Raw genomic sequence first — 16156 nt, 5'->3', positions numbered from 1 at the left:
CTCACTCATACTGACCCTCACTCACACTGCCTCACTCATACTGTGCCTCACTCATACTGAGCCTCACTCATACTGTGCCTCACTCATACTGTGCCTCACTCATACTGACCCCTCACTCATACTGAGCCTCACTCATACTGTGCCTCACTCATACTGAGCCTCACTCATACTGTGCCTCACTCATACTGACCCTCACTCACACTGAGCCTCACTCATACTGTGCCTCACTCATACTGACCCCTCACTCATACTGAGCCTCACTCATACTGTCCTCACTCATACTGAGCCTCACTCATACTGTGCCTCACTCATACTGACCCCTCGCTCATACTGAGCCTCACTCATACTGTGCCTCACTCATACTGACCTCACTTACCTGAGCCTCACTCATACTGTGCCACTCATACTGACCCTCACTCATACTGTGAGTCCTCATACTGACCCTCACTCATACTGAGCCTCACTCATACTGAGCCTCACTCATACTGAGCCTCACTCATACTGTGCCTCACTCATACTGACCCCTCACTCATACTGAGCCTCACTCATACTGTGCCTCACTCATACTGAGCCTCACTCGTACTGAGCTCTCTCATACTGTCCTCACTCATACTGACCCTCACTCATACTGAGCCTCACTTATACTGTGCCTCACTCATACTGACCCTCACTTATACTGACCCTCACTCATACTGTGCCTCACTCATACTGAGCCTCACTCATACTGAGCCTCACTCGTACTGAGCCTCACTCGTACTGAGCCTCACTCATACTGAGCCTCACTTACTTTGCCTCACTCATACTGTGCCTCACTCATACTGTGCCTCACTCATACTGACCCTCACCTATACTGACCCTCACTCATACTGTGCCTCACTCATACTGACCCTCACTCATACTGAGCCTCACTCGTACTGAGCCTCACTCATACTGTGCCTCACTCATACTGAGCCTCACTTATACTGTGCCTCACTCATACTGACCCTCACTCATACTGAGCCTCACTCATACTGAGCCTCACTCATACAGTGCCTCACTCATACTGAGCCTCACTCATACTGAGCCTCACTTATACTGAGCCTCACTTTACTGAGCCTCACTCATACTGACCCCTCACTCATACTAGCCTCACTCATACTGAGCCTCACTCGTAGTGAGCATCACTCATACTGTGCCTCACTCATACTGTGCCTCACTCATACTGAGCCTCACTCATACTGTGCCTCACTCATACTGAGCCTCACTCATACTGACCCTCACTCATACTGTGCCTCACTCATACTGAGCCTCACTCATACTGACCCTCACTCGTACTGAGCCTCACTCGTACTGTGCCTCACTCATACTGAGCCTCACTCATACTGAGCCTCACTCGTACTGAGCCTCACTCGTACTGATCCTCACTTATACCGAGCCTCACTCAACTGACCTCACACGTACTGACCCTCACTCATACTGACCTCACTCATACCGAGCCTCACTCATACTGAGCCTCACTCATACTGACCCTCACTCACACTGAGCCTCACTCATACTGTGCCTCACTCATACTGACCCCTCACTCATACTGAGCCTCACTCATACTGTGCCTCACTCATACTGACCCCTCACTCATACTGAGCCTCACTCATACTGTGCCTCACTCATACTGAGCCTCACTCATACTGTGCCTCACTCATACTGAGCCTCACTCATACTGAGCCTCACTCATACTGAGCCTCACTCATACTGAGCCTCACTCATACTGAGCCTCACTCATACTGAGCTCACTTATTCTGTGCCTCACTCATACTGAGCCTCACTCATACTGACCTCACTCGTACTGAGCCTCACTCATACTGAGCATCACTCATACTGAGCCTCACTCGTACTGAGCCTCACTCATACTGAGCATCACTCATACTGAGCCTCACTCGTACTGAGCCTCACTCATACTGTGCCTCACTCATACTGACCCTCACTCATACTGAGCCTCACTTATACTGTGCCTCACTCATACTGACCCTCACTTATACTGACCCTCACTCATACTGTGCCTCATTCATACTGAGCCTCACTCATACTGAGCCTCACTCGTACTGAGCCTCACTCATACTGAGCCTCACTTATACTGTGCCTCACTCATACTGTGCCTCACTCATACTGTGCCTCACTGATACTGACCCTCACTTATACTGACCCTCACTCATACTGTGCCTCACTCATACTGAGCCTCACTCATACTGAGCCTCACTTATACTGTGCCTCACTCATACTGACCCTCACTCATACTGAGCCTCACTCATACTGAGCCTCACTCATACTGTGCCTCACTCATACTGAGCCTCACTCATACTGAGCCTCACTCATACTGAGCCTCACTTATACTGAGCCTCACTCATACTGTGCCTCACTCATACTGACCCCTCACTCATACTGAGCCTCACTCATACTGAGCCTCACTCGTACTGAGCCTCACTCGTACTGAGCCTCACTCATACTGAGCCTCACTTATACTTGCCTCACTCATACTGTGCCTCACTCATACTGTGCCTCACTCATACTGACCCTCACGTATACTGACCCTCACTCATATTGTGCCTCACTCATACTGACCCTCACTCATACTGAGCCTCACTCGTACTGAGCCTCACTCATACTGTGCCTCACTCATACTGAGCCTCACTTATACTGTGCCTCACTCATACTGACCCTCACTCATACTGAGCCTCACTCATACTGTGCCTCACTCATACTGTGCCTCACTCATACTGACCCCTCACTCATACTGTGCCTCACTCATACTGACCCCTCACTCATACTGAGCCTCACTCATACTGTGCCTCACTCATACTGACCCTCACTCACACTCAGCCTCACTCATACTGTGCCTCACTCACACTGAGCCTCACTCATACTGTGCCTCACTCATACTGTGCCTCACTCATACTAACCCCTCACTCATACTGAGCCTCACTCATACTGTGCCTCACTCATACTGAGCCTCACCTCATACTGTGCCTCACTCATACTGACCCTCACTCACACTGAGCCTCACTCATACTGTGCCTCACTCATACTGACCCCTCACTCATACTGAGCCTCACTCATACTGTGCCTCACTCATACTGAGCCTCACTCATACTGTGCCTCACTCATACTGACCCCTCGCTCATACTGAGCCTCACTCATACTGAGCATCACTCATACTGAGCCTCACTCGTACTGAGCCTCACTCATACTGAGCATCACTCATACTGAGCCTCACTCATACTGAGCCTCACTCATACTGTGCCTCACTCATACTGACCCCTCACTCATTCTGAGCCTCACTCATACTGTGCCTCACTCATACTGAGCCTCACTCATACTGTGCCTCACTCATACTGAGCCTCACTCATACTGAGCTTCACTCATTCTGAGCCTCACTCATAATGAGCCTCACTCATACTGAGCCTTACTCATACTGAGCCTCACTCATACTGAGCTTCACTTATTCTGTGCCTCACTCATACTGAGCCTCACTCATACTGAGCCTCACTCGTACTGAGCCTCACTCATACTGAGCATCACTCATACTGAGCCTCACTCGTACTGAGCCTCACTCATACTGTGCCTCACTCATACTGACCCTCACTCATACTGAGCCTCACTTATACTGTGCCTCACTCATACTGACCCTCACTTATACTGACCCTCACTCATACTGTGCCTCATTCATACTGAGCCTCACTCATACTGAGCCTCACTCGTACTGAGCCTCACTCATACTGAGCCTCACTTATACTGTGCCTCACTCATACTGTGCCTCACTCATACTGTGCCTCACTGATACTGACCCTCACTTATACTGACCCTCACTCATACTGTGCCTCACTCATACTGAGCCTCACTCATACTGAGCCTCACTTATACTGTGCCTCACTCATACTGACCTTCACTCATACTGAGCCTCACTAATACTGAGCCTCACTCATACTGTGCCTCACTCATACTGAGCCTCACTCATACTGAGCCTCACTTATACTGAGCCTCACTCATACTGTGCCTCACTCATACTGACCCCTCACTCATACTGAGCCTCACTCATACTGAGCCTCACTCGTACTGAGCCTCACTCGTACTGAGCCTCACTCATACTGAGCCTCACTTATACTTTGCCTCACTCATACTGTGCCTCACTCATACTGTGCCTCACTCATACTGACCCTCACGTATACTGACCCTCACTCATATTGTGCCTCACTCATACTGACCCTCACTCATACTGAGCCTCACTCGTACTGAGCCTCACTCATACTGTGCCTCACTCATACTGAGCCTCACTTATTACTGTGCCTCACTCATACTGACCCTCACTCATACTGAGCCTCACTCATACTGAGCCTCACTCATACTGTGCCTCACTCATACTGAGCCTCACTCATACTGAGCCTCACTTATACTGAGCCTCACTTATACTGAGCCTCACTCATACTGACCCCTCACTCATACTGAGCCTCACTCATACTGAGCCTCACTCGACTGAGCCTCACTCATACTGTGCCTCACTCATACTGTGCCTCACTCATACTGACCCTCACTCATACTGTGCCTCACTCATACTGAGCCTCACTCATACTGACCCTCACTCATACTGTGCCTCACTCATACTGAGCCTCACTCATACTGACCCTCACTCGTACTGAGCCTCACTCGTACTGTGCCTCACTCATACTGAGCCTCACTCATACTGAGCCTCACTCGTACTGAGCCTCACTCGTACTGATCCTCACTTATACCGAGCCTCACTCATACTGACCCTCACTCGTACTGACCCTCACTCATACTGAGCCTCACTCATACCGAGCCTCACTCATACTGAGCCTCACTCATACTGACCCTCACTCACACTGAGCCTCACTCATACTGTGCCTCACTCATACTGACCCCTCACTCATACTGAGCCTCACTCATACTGTGCCTCACTCATACTGATCCCTCACTCATACTGAGCCTCACTCATACTGTGCCTCACTCATACTGAGCCTCACTCATACTGTGCCTCACTCATACTGACCCCTCGCTCATACTGAGCCTCACTCATACTGTGCCTCACTCATACTGACCCTCACTTACACTGAGCCTCACTCATACTGTGCCTCACTCATACTGACCCCTCACTCATACTGTGAGTCACTCATACTGACCCCTCACTCATACTGAGCCTCACTCATACTGAGCCTCACTCATACTGAGCCTCACTCATACTGTGCCTCACTCATACTGACCCCTCACTCATACTGAGCCTCACTCATACTGTGCCTCACTCATACTGAGCCTCACTCATACTGAGCCTCACTCATACTGAGCCTCACTTATACTGTGCCTCACTCATACTGAGCCTCACTCATACTAAGCCTCACTCGTACTGAGCCTCACTCATACTGAGCCTCACTCATACTGAGCCTCACTCGTACTGAGCCTCTCTCATACTGTGCCTCACTCATACTGACCCTCATTCATACTGAGCCTCACTTATACTGTGCCTCACTCATACTGACCCTCACTTATACTGACCCTCACTCATACTGTGCCTCACTCATACTGAGCCTCACTCATACTGAGCCTCACTCGTACTGAGCCTCACTCGTACTGAGCCTCACTCATACTGAGCCTCACTTATACTTTGCCTCACTCATACTGTGCCTCACTCATACTGTGCCTCACTCATACTGACCCTCACCTATACTGACCCTCACTCATACTGTGCCTCACTCATACTGACCCTCACTCATACTGAGCCTCACTCGTACTGAGCCTCACTCATACTGTGCCTCACTCATACTGAGCCTCACTTATACTGTGCCTCACTCATACTGACCCTCACTCATACTGAGCCTCACTCATACTGAGCCTCACTCATACAGTGCCTCACTCATACTGAGCCTCACTCATACTGAGCCTCACTTATACTGAGCCTCACTTATACTGAGCCTCACTCATACTGACCCCTCACTCATACTGAGCCTCACTCATACTGAGCCTCACTCGTAGTGAGCATCACTCATACTGTGCCTCACTCATACTGTGCCTCACTCATACTGAGCCTCACTCATACTGTGCCTCACTCATACTGAGCCTCACTCATACTGACCCTCACTCATACTGTGCCTCACTCATACTGAGCCTCACTCATACTGACCCTCACTCGTACTGAGCCTCACTCGTACTGTGCCTCACTCATACTGAGCCTCACTCATACTGAGCCTCACTCGTACTGAGCCTCACTCGTACTGATCCTCACTTATACCGAGCCTCACTCATACTGACCCTCACACGTACTGACCCTCACTCATACTGAGCCTCACTCATACCGAGCCTCACTCATACTGAGCCTCACTCATACTGACCCTCACTCACACTGAGCCTCACTCATACTGTGCCTCACTCATACTGACCCCTCACTCATACTGAGCCTCACTCATACTGTGCCTCACTCATACTGACCCCTCACTCATACTGAGCCTCACTCATACTGTGCCTCACTCATACTGAGCCTCACTCATACTGTGCCTCACTCATACTGAGCCTCACTCATACTGAGCCTCACTCATACTGAGCCTCACTCATACTGAGCCTCACTCATACTGAGCCTCACTCATACTGAGCTTCACTTATTCTGTGCCTCACTCATACTGAGCCTCACTCATACTGAGCCTCACTCGTACTGAGCCTCACTCATACTGAGCCTCACTCATACTGAGCCTCACTCGTACTGAGCCTCACTCATACTGAGCATCACTCATACTGAAGCCTCACTCGTACTGAGCCTCACTCATACTGTGCCTCACTCATACTGACCCTCACTCATACTGAGCCTCACTTATACTGTGCCTCACTCATACTGACCCTCACTTATACTGAACCTCACTCATACTGTGCCTCATTCATACTGAGCCTCACTCATACTGAGCCTCACTCGTACTGAGCCTCACTCATACTGAGCCTCACTTATACTGTGCCTCACTCATACTGTGCCTCACTCATACTGTGCCTCACTGATACTGACCCTCACTTATACTGACCCTCACTCATACTGTGCCTCACTCATACTGAGCCTCACTCATACTGAGCCTCACTTATACTGTGCCTCACTCATACTGACCCTCACTCATACTGAGCCTCACTCATACTGAGCCTCACTCATACTGTGCCTCACTCATACTGAGCCTCACTCATACTGAGCCTCACTTATACTGAGCCTCACTCATACTGTGCCTCACTCATACTGACCCCTCACTCACACTCAGCCTCACTCATACTGTGCCTCACTCACACTGAGCCTCACTCATACTGTGCCTCACTCATACTGTGCCTCACTCATACTAACCCCTCACTCATACTGAGCCTCACTCATACTGTGCCTCACTCATACTGAGCCTCACTCATACTGTGCTCACTCATACTGACCCTCACTCACACTGAGCCTCACTCATACTGTGCCTCACTCATACTGACCCCTCACTCATACTGAGCCTCACTCATACTGTGCCTCACTCATACTGAGCCTCACTCATACTGTGCCTCACTCATACTGACCCCTCGCTCATACTGAGCCTCACTCATACTGAGCATCACTCATACTGAGCCTCACTCGTACTGAGCCTCACTCATACTGAGCATCACTCATACTGAGCCTCACTCATACTGAGCCTCACTCATACTGTGCCTCACTCATACTGACCCCTCACTCATACTGAGCCTCACTCATACTGTGCCTCACTCATACTGAGCCTCACTCATACTGTGCCTCACTCATACTGAGCCTCACTCATACTGAGCCTCACTCATTCTGAGCCTCACTCATACTGAGCCTCACTCATACTGAGCCTTACTCATACTGAGCCTCACTCATACTGAGCTTCACTTATTCTGTGCCTCACTCATACTGAGCCTCACTCATACTGAGCCTCACTCGTACTGAGCCTCACTCATACTGAGCATCACTCATACTGAGCCTCACTCGTACTGAGCCTCACTCATACTGTGCCTCACTCATACTGACCCTCACTCATACTGAGCCTCACTTATACTGTGCCTCACTCATACTGACCCTCACTTATACTGACCCTCACTCATACTGTGCCTCATTCATACTGAGCCTCACTCATACTGAGCCTCACTCGTACTGAGCCTCACTCATACTGAGCCTCACTTATACTGTGCCTCACTCATACTGTGCCTCACTCATACTGTGCCTCACTGATACTGACCCTCACTTATACTGACCCTCACTCATACTGTGCCTCACTCATACTGAGCCTCACTCATACTGAGCCTCACTTATACTGTGCCTCACTCATACTGACCCTCACTCATACTGAGCCTCACTAATACTGAGCCTCACTCATACTGTGCCTCACTCATACTGAGCCTCACTCATACTGAGCCTCACTTATACTGAGCCTCACTCATACTGTGCCTCACTCATACTGACCCCTCACTCATACTGAGCCTCACTCATACTGAGCCTCACTCGTACTGAGCCTCACTCGTACTGAGCCTCACTCATACTGAGCCTCACTTATACTTTGCCTCACTCATACTGTGCCTCACTCATACTGTGCCTCACTCATACTGACCCTCACGTATACTGACCCTCACTCATATTGTGCCTCACTCATACTGACCCTCACTCATACTGAGCCTCACTCGTACTGAGCCTCACTCATACTGTGCCTCACTCATACTGAGCCTCACTTATACTGTGCCTCACTCATACTGACCCTCACTCATACTGAGCCTCACTCATACTGAGCCTCACTCATACTGTGCCTCACTCATACTGAGCCTCACTCATACTGAGCCTCACTTATACTGAGCCTCACTTATACTGAGCCTCACTCATACTGACCCCTCACTCATACTGAGCCTCACTCATACTGAGCCTCACTCGTACTGAGCCTCACTCATACTGTGCCTCACTCATACTGTGCCTCACTCATACTGACCCTCACTCATACTGTGCCTCACTCATACTGAGCCTCACTCATACTGACCCTCACTCATACTGTGCCTCACTCATACTGAGCCTCACTCATACTGACCCTCACTCGTACTGAGCCTCACTCGTACTGTGCCTCACTCATACTGAGCCTCACTCATACTGAGCCTCACTCGTACTGAGCCTCACTCGTACTGATCCTCACTTATACCGAGCCTCACTCATACTGACCCTCACTCGTACTGACCCTCACTCATACTGAGCCTCACTCATACCGAGCCTCACTCATACTGAGCCTCACTCATACTGACCCTCACTCACACTGAGCCTCACTCATACTGTGCCTCACTCATACTGACCCCTCACTCATACTGAGCCTCACTCATACTGTGCCTCACTCATACTGACCCCTCACTCATACTGTGCCTCACTCATACTGACCCCTCACACATACTGAGCCTCACTCATACTGTGCCTCACTCATACTGAGCCTCACTCATACTGTGCCTCACTCATACTGAGCCTCACTCATACTGAGCCTCACTCATACTGAGCCTCACTCATACTGAGCCTCACTGATACTGAGCCTCACTCATACTGAGCCTCACTCGTACTGAGCCTCACTCATACTGTGCCTCACTCATACTGACCCTCACTCATACTGAGCCTCACTTATACTGTGCCTCACTCATACTGACCCTCACTTATACTGACCCTCACTCATACTGTGCCTCATTCATACTGAGCCTCACTCATACTGAGCCTCACTCGTACTGAGCCTCACTCATACTGAGCCTCACTTATACTGTGCCTCACTCATACTGTGCCTCACTCATACTGTGCCTCACTCATACTGACCCTCACTTATACTGACCCTCACTCATACTGTGCCTCACTCATACTGACCCTCACTCATACTGAGCCTCACTCGTACTGAGCCTCACTCATACTGTGCCTCACTCATACTGAGCCTCACTCATACTGAGCCTCAGTTATACTGTGCCTCACTCATACTGACCCTCACTCATACTGGGCCTCACTCATACTGAGTCTCACTCATACTGTGCCTCACTCATACTGAGCCTCACTCATACTGAGCCTCAGTTATACTGTGCCTCACTTATACTGAGCCTCACTCATACTGTGCCTCACTCATACTGACCCCTCCCTCATACTGAGCCTCACTCATACTGAGCCTCACTCGTACTGAGCCTCACTCATACTGTGCCTCACTCATACTGTGCCTCACTCATACTGACCCTCACTCATACTGTGCCTCACTCATACTGAGCCTCACTCATACTGACCCTCACTCATACTGTGCCTCACTCATACTGACCCTCACTCATACTGACCCTCACTCGTACTGAGCCTCACTCGTACTGTGCCTCACTCATACTGAGCCTCACTCATACTGAGCCTCACTCGTACTGAGCCTCACTCGTACTGACCCTCACTTATACCGAGCCTCACTCATACTGACCCTCACACGTACTGACCCTCACTCATACTGAGCCTCACTCATACCGAGCCTCACTCATACTGAGCCTTACTCATACTGACCCTCACTCACACTGAGCCTCACTCATACTGTGCCTCACTCATACTGACCCCTCACTCATACTGAGCCTCACTCATACTGTGCCTCACTCATACTGACCCCTCACTCATACTGAGCCTCACTCATACTGTGCCTCACTCATACTGAGCCTCACTCATACTGTGCCTCACTCATACTGAGCCTCACTCATACTGAGCCTCACTCATACTGAGCCTCACTCATACTGAGTCTCACTCATACTGAGCCTCACTCATACTGAGCCTCACTCATACTGAGCCTCACTCATACTGAGCTTCACTTATTCTGTGCCTCACTCATACTGAGCCTCACTCATACTGAGCCTCACTCGTACTGAGCCTCACTCATACTGAGCCTCACTCATACTGAGCCTCACTCGTACTGAGCCTCACTCATACTGTGCCTCACTCATACTGACCCTCACTCATACTGAGCCTCACTTATACTGTGCCTTAATCATACTGACCCTCACTTATACTGACCCTCACTCATACTGTGCCTCATTCATACTGAGCCTCACTCATACTGAGCCTCACTCGTACTGAGCCTCACTCATACTGAGCCTCACTTATACTGTGCCTCACTCATACTGTGCCTCACTCATACTGTGCCTCACTCATACTGACCCTCACTTATACTGACCCTCACTCATACTGTGCCTCACTCATACTGAGCCTCACTCATACTGAGCCTCACTTATACTGTGCCTCACTCATACTGACCCTCACTCATACTGAGCCTCACTCATACTGAGCCTCACTCATACTGTGCCTCACTCATACTGAGCCTCACTCATACTGAGCCTCACTTATACTGAGCCTCACTCATACTGTGCCTCACTCATACTGACCCCTCACTCAAACTGAGCCTCACTCATACTGAGCCTCACTCGTACTGAGCCTCACTCGTACTGAGCCTCACTCATACTGAGCCTCACTTATACTTTGCCTCACTCATACTGTGCCTCACTCATACTGTGCCTCACTCATACTGACCCTCACTTATACTGACCCTCACTCATACTGTGCCTCACTCATACTGACCCTCACACATACTGAGCCTCACTCGTACTGAGCCTCACTCATACTGTGCCTCACTCATACTGAGCCTCACTTATACTGTGCCTCACTCATACTGACCCTCACTCATACTGAGCCTCACTCATACTGAGCCTCACTCATACTGTGCCTCACTCATACTGAGCCTCACTCATACTGAGCCTCACTTATACTGAGCCTCACTTATGCTGAGCCTCACTTATACTGAGCCTCACTCATACTGACCCCTCACTCATACTGAGCCTCACTCATACTGAGCCTCACTCGTACTGAGCCTCACTCATACTGTGCCTCACTCATACTGTGCCTCACTCATACTGACCCTCACTCATACTGTGCCTAACTCATACTGAGCCTCACTCATACTGACCCTCACTCATACTGTGCCTCACTCATACTGAGCCTCACTCATACTGACCCTCACTCGTACTGAGCCTCACTCGTACTGTGCCTCACTCATACTGAGCCTCACTCATACTGAGCCTCACTCGTACTGAGCCTCACTCGTACTGATCCTCACTTATACCGAGCCTCACTCATACTGACCCTCACTCGTACTGACCCTCACTCATACTGAGCCTCACTCATACCGAGCCTCACTCATACTGAGACTCACTCATACTGACCCTCACTCACACTGAGCCTCACTCATACTGTGCCTCACTCATACTGACCCCTCACTCATACTGAGCCTCACTCATACTGTGCCTCACTCATACTGACCCCTCACTCATACTGTGCCTCACTCATACTGACCCCTCACTCATACTGAGCCTCACTCATACTGTGCCTCACTCATACTGAGCCTCACTCATACTGTGCCTCACTCATACTGAGCCTCACTCATACTGAGCCTCACTCATACTGAGCCTCACTCATACTGAGCCTCACTAATACTGAGCCTTACTCATACTGAGCCTCACTTATTCTGTGCCTCACTCATACTGAGCCTCACTCATACTGAGCCTCACTTGTACTGAGCCTCACTCATACTGAGCCTCACTCATACTGAGCCTCACTCGTACTGAGCCTCACTCATACTGTGCCTCACTCATACTGACCCTCACTCATACTGAGCCTCACTTATACTGTGCCTCACTCATACTGACCCTCACTTATACTGACCCTCACTCATACTGTGCCTCATACATACTGAGCCTCACTCATACTGAGCCTCACTCGTACTGAGCCTCACTCATACTGAGCCTCACTTATACTGTGCCTCACTCATACTGTGCCTCACTCATACTGTGCCTCACTCATACTGACCCTCACTTATATTGACCCTCACTCATACTGTGCCTCACTCATACTGACCCTCACTCATACTGAGCCTCACTCGTACTGAGCCTCACTCATACTGTGCCTCACTCATACTGAGCCTCACTCATACTGAGCCTCACTTATACTGTGCCTCACTCATACTGACCCTCACTCATACTGGGCCTCACTCATACTGAGTCTCACTCATACTGTGCCTCACTCATACTGAGCCTCACTCATACTGAGCCTCACTTATACTGAGCCTCACTCATACTGTGCCTCACTCATACTGACCCCTCACTCATACTGAGCCTCACTCATACTGAGCCTCACTCGTACTGAGCCTCACTCATACTGTGCCTCACTCATACTGTGCCTCACTCATACTGACCCTCACTCATACTGTGCCTCACTCATACTGAGCCTCACTCATACTGACCCTCACTCATACTGTGCCTCACTCATACTGACCCTCACTCATACTGACCCTCACTCGTACTGAGCCTCACTCGTACTGTGCCTCACTCATACTGAGCCTCTCTCATACTGAGCCTCACTCGTACTGAGCCTCACTCGTACTGACCCTCACTCGTACTGACCCTCACTCATACTGTGCCTCACTCATACTGAGCCTCACTCATACTGAGCCTCACTTATACTGAGCCTCACTCGTACTGTGCCTCACTCATACTGACCCCTCACTCATACTGAGCCTCACTCATACTGAGCCTCACTCGTACTGAGCCTCACTCATACTGTGCCTCACTCATACTGTGCCTCACTCATACTGACCCTCACTCATACTGAGCCTCACTCATACTGAGCCTCACTCATACTGTGCCTCACTCATACTGAGCCTCACTCATACTGAGCCTCACTTATACTGAGCCTCACTCATACTGTGCCTCACTCATACTGACCCCTCACTCATACTGAGCCTCACTCATACTGAGCCTCACTCGTACTGAGCCTCACTCGTACTGAGCCTCACTCATACTGAGCCTCACTTATACTTTGCCTCACTCATACTGTGCCTCACTCATACTGTGCCTCACTCATACTGACCCTCACTTATACTGACCCTCACTCATACTGTGCCTCACTCATACTGACCCTCACACATATTGAGCCTCACTCGTACTGAGCCTCACTCATACTGTGCCTCAGTCATACTGAGCCTCACTTATACTGTGCCTCACTCATACTGACCCTCACTCATACTGAGCCTCACTCATACTGAGCCTCACTCATACTGTGCCTCACTCATACTGAGCCTCACTCATACTGAGCCTCACTTATACTGAGCCTCACTTATACTGAGCCTCACTTATACTGAGCCTCACTCATACTGACCCCTCACTCATACTGAGCCTCACTCATACTGAGCCTCACTCGTACTGAGCCTCACTCATACTGTGCCTCACTCATACTGTGCCTCACTCATACTGACCCTCACTCATACTGTGCCTCACTCATACTGAGCCTCACTCATACTGACCCTCACTCATACTGTGCCTCACTCATACTGAGCCTCACTCATACTGACCCTCACTCGTACTGAGCCTCACTCGTACTGTGCCTCACTCATACTGAGCCTCACTCATACTGAGCCTCACTCGTACTGAGCCTCACTCGTACTGATCCTCACTTATACCGAGCCTCACTCATACTGACCCTCACTCGTACTGACCCTCACTCATACTGAGCCTCACTCATACCGAGCCTCACTCATACTGAGACTCACTCATACTGACCCTCACTCACACTGAGCCTCACTCATACTGTGCCTCACTCATACTGACCCCTCACTCATACTGAGCCTCACTCATACTGTGCCTCACTCATACTGACCCCTCACTCATACTGTGCCTCACTCATACTGACCCCTCACTCATACTGAGCCTCACTCATACTGTGCCTCACTCATACTGAGCCTCACTCATACTGAGCCTCACTCATACTGAGCCTCACTCATACTGAGCCTCACTCATACTGAGCCTCACTCATACTGAGCCTCACTAATACTGAGCCTTACTCATACTGAGCCTCACTTATTCTGTGCCTCACTCATACTGAGCCTCACTCATACTGAGCCTCACTCGTACTGAGCCTCACTCATACTGAGCCTCACTCATACTGAGCCTCACTCATACTGAGCCTCACTCGTACTGAGCCTCACTCATACTGTGCCTCACTCATACTGAGCCTCACTCATACTGAGCCTCACTTATACTGAGCCTCACTCATACTGTGCCTCACTCATACTGACCCCTCACTCATACTGAGCCTCACTCATACTGAGCCTCACTCGTACTGAGCCTCACTCATACTGTGCCTCACTCATACTGTGCCTCACTCATACTGACCCTCACTCATACTGTGCCTCACTCATACTGTGCCTCACTCATACTGACCCTCACTCATACTGACCCTCACTCGTACTGAGCCTCACTTATTCTGTGCCTCACTCATACTGAGCCTCACTCATACTGAGCCTCACTCGTACTGAGCCTCACTCATACTGTGCCTCACTCATACTGAGCCTCACTCATACTGAGCCTCACTTATACTGAGCCTCACTCATACTGTGCCTCACTCATACTGACCCCTCACTCATACTGAGCCTCACTCATACTGAGCCTCACTCGTACTGAGCCTCACTCATACTGTGCCTCACTCATACTGTGCCTCACTCATACTGACCCTCACTCATACTGTGCCTCACTCATACTGAGCCTCACTCATACTGACCCTCACTCATACTGTGCCTCACTCATACTGACCCTCACTCATACTGACCCTCACTCGTACTGAGCCTCACTCGTACTGTGCCTCACTCATACTGAGCCTCACTCATACTGAGCCTCACTCGTACTGAGCCTCACTCGTACTGACCCTCACTCGTACTGACCCTCACTCATACTGTGCCTCACTCATACTGAGCCTCACTCATACTGAGCCTCACTTATACTGAGCCTCACTCATACTGTGCCTCACTCATACTGACCCCTCACTCATACTGAGCCTCACTCATACTGAGCCTCACTCGTACTGAGCCTCACTCATACTGTGCCTCACTCATACTGTGCCTCACTCATACTGACCCTCACTCATACTGTGCCTCACTCATACTGAGCCTCACTCATACTGACCCTCACTCATACTGTGCCTCACTCATACTGACCCTCACTCATACTGACCCTCACTCGTACTGAGCCTCACTCATACTGAGCCTCACTCATACTGAGCCTCACTCATACTGAGCCTCACTCATACTGAGCCTCACTAATA

Source organism: Procambarus clarkii, chromosome 70 (assembly GCF_040958095.1).
Source record: "Procambarus clarkii isolate CNS0578487 chromosome 70, FALCON_Pclarkii_2.0, whole genome shotgun sequence".
NCBI lineage: Eukaryota > Metazoa > Arthropoda > Malacostraca > Decapoda > Cambaridae > Procambarus > Procambarus clarkii.
This window is presented reverse-complemented; position numbering follows the sequence as displayed.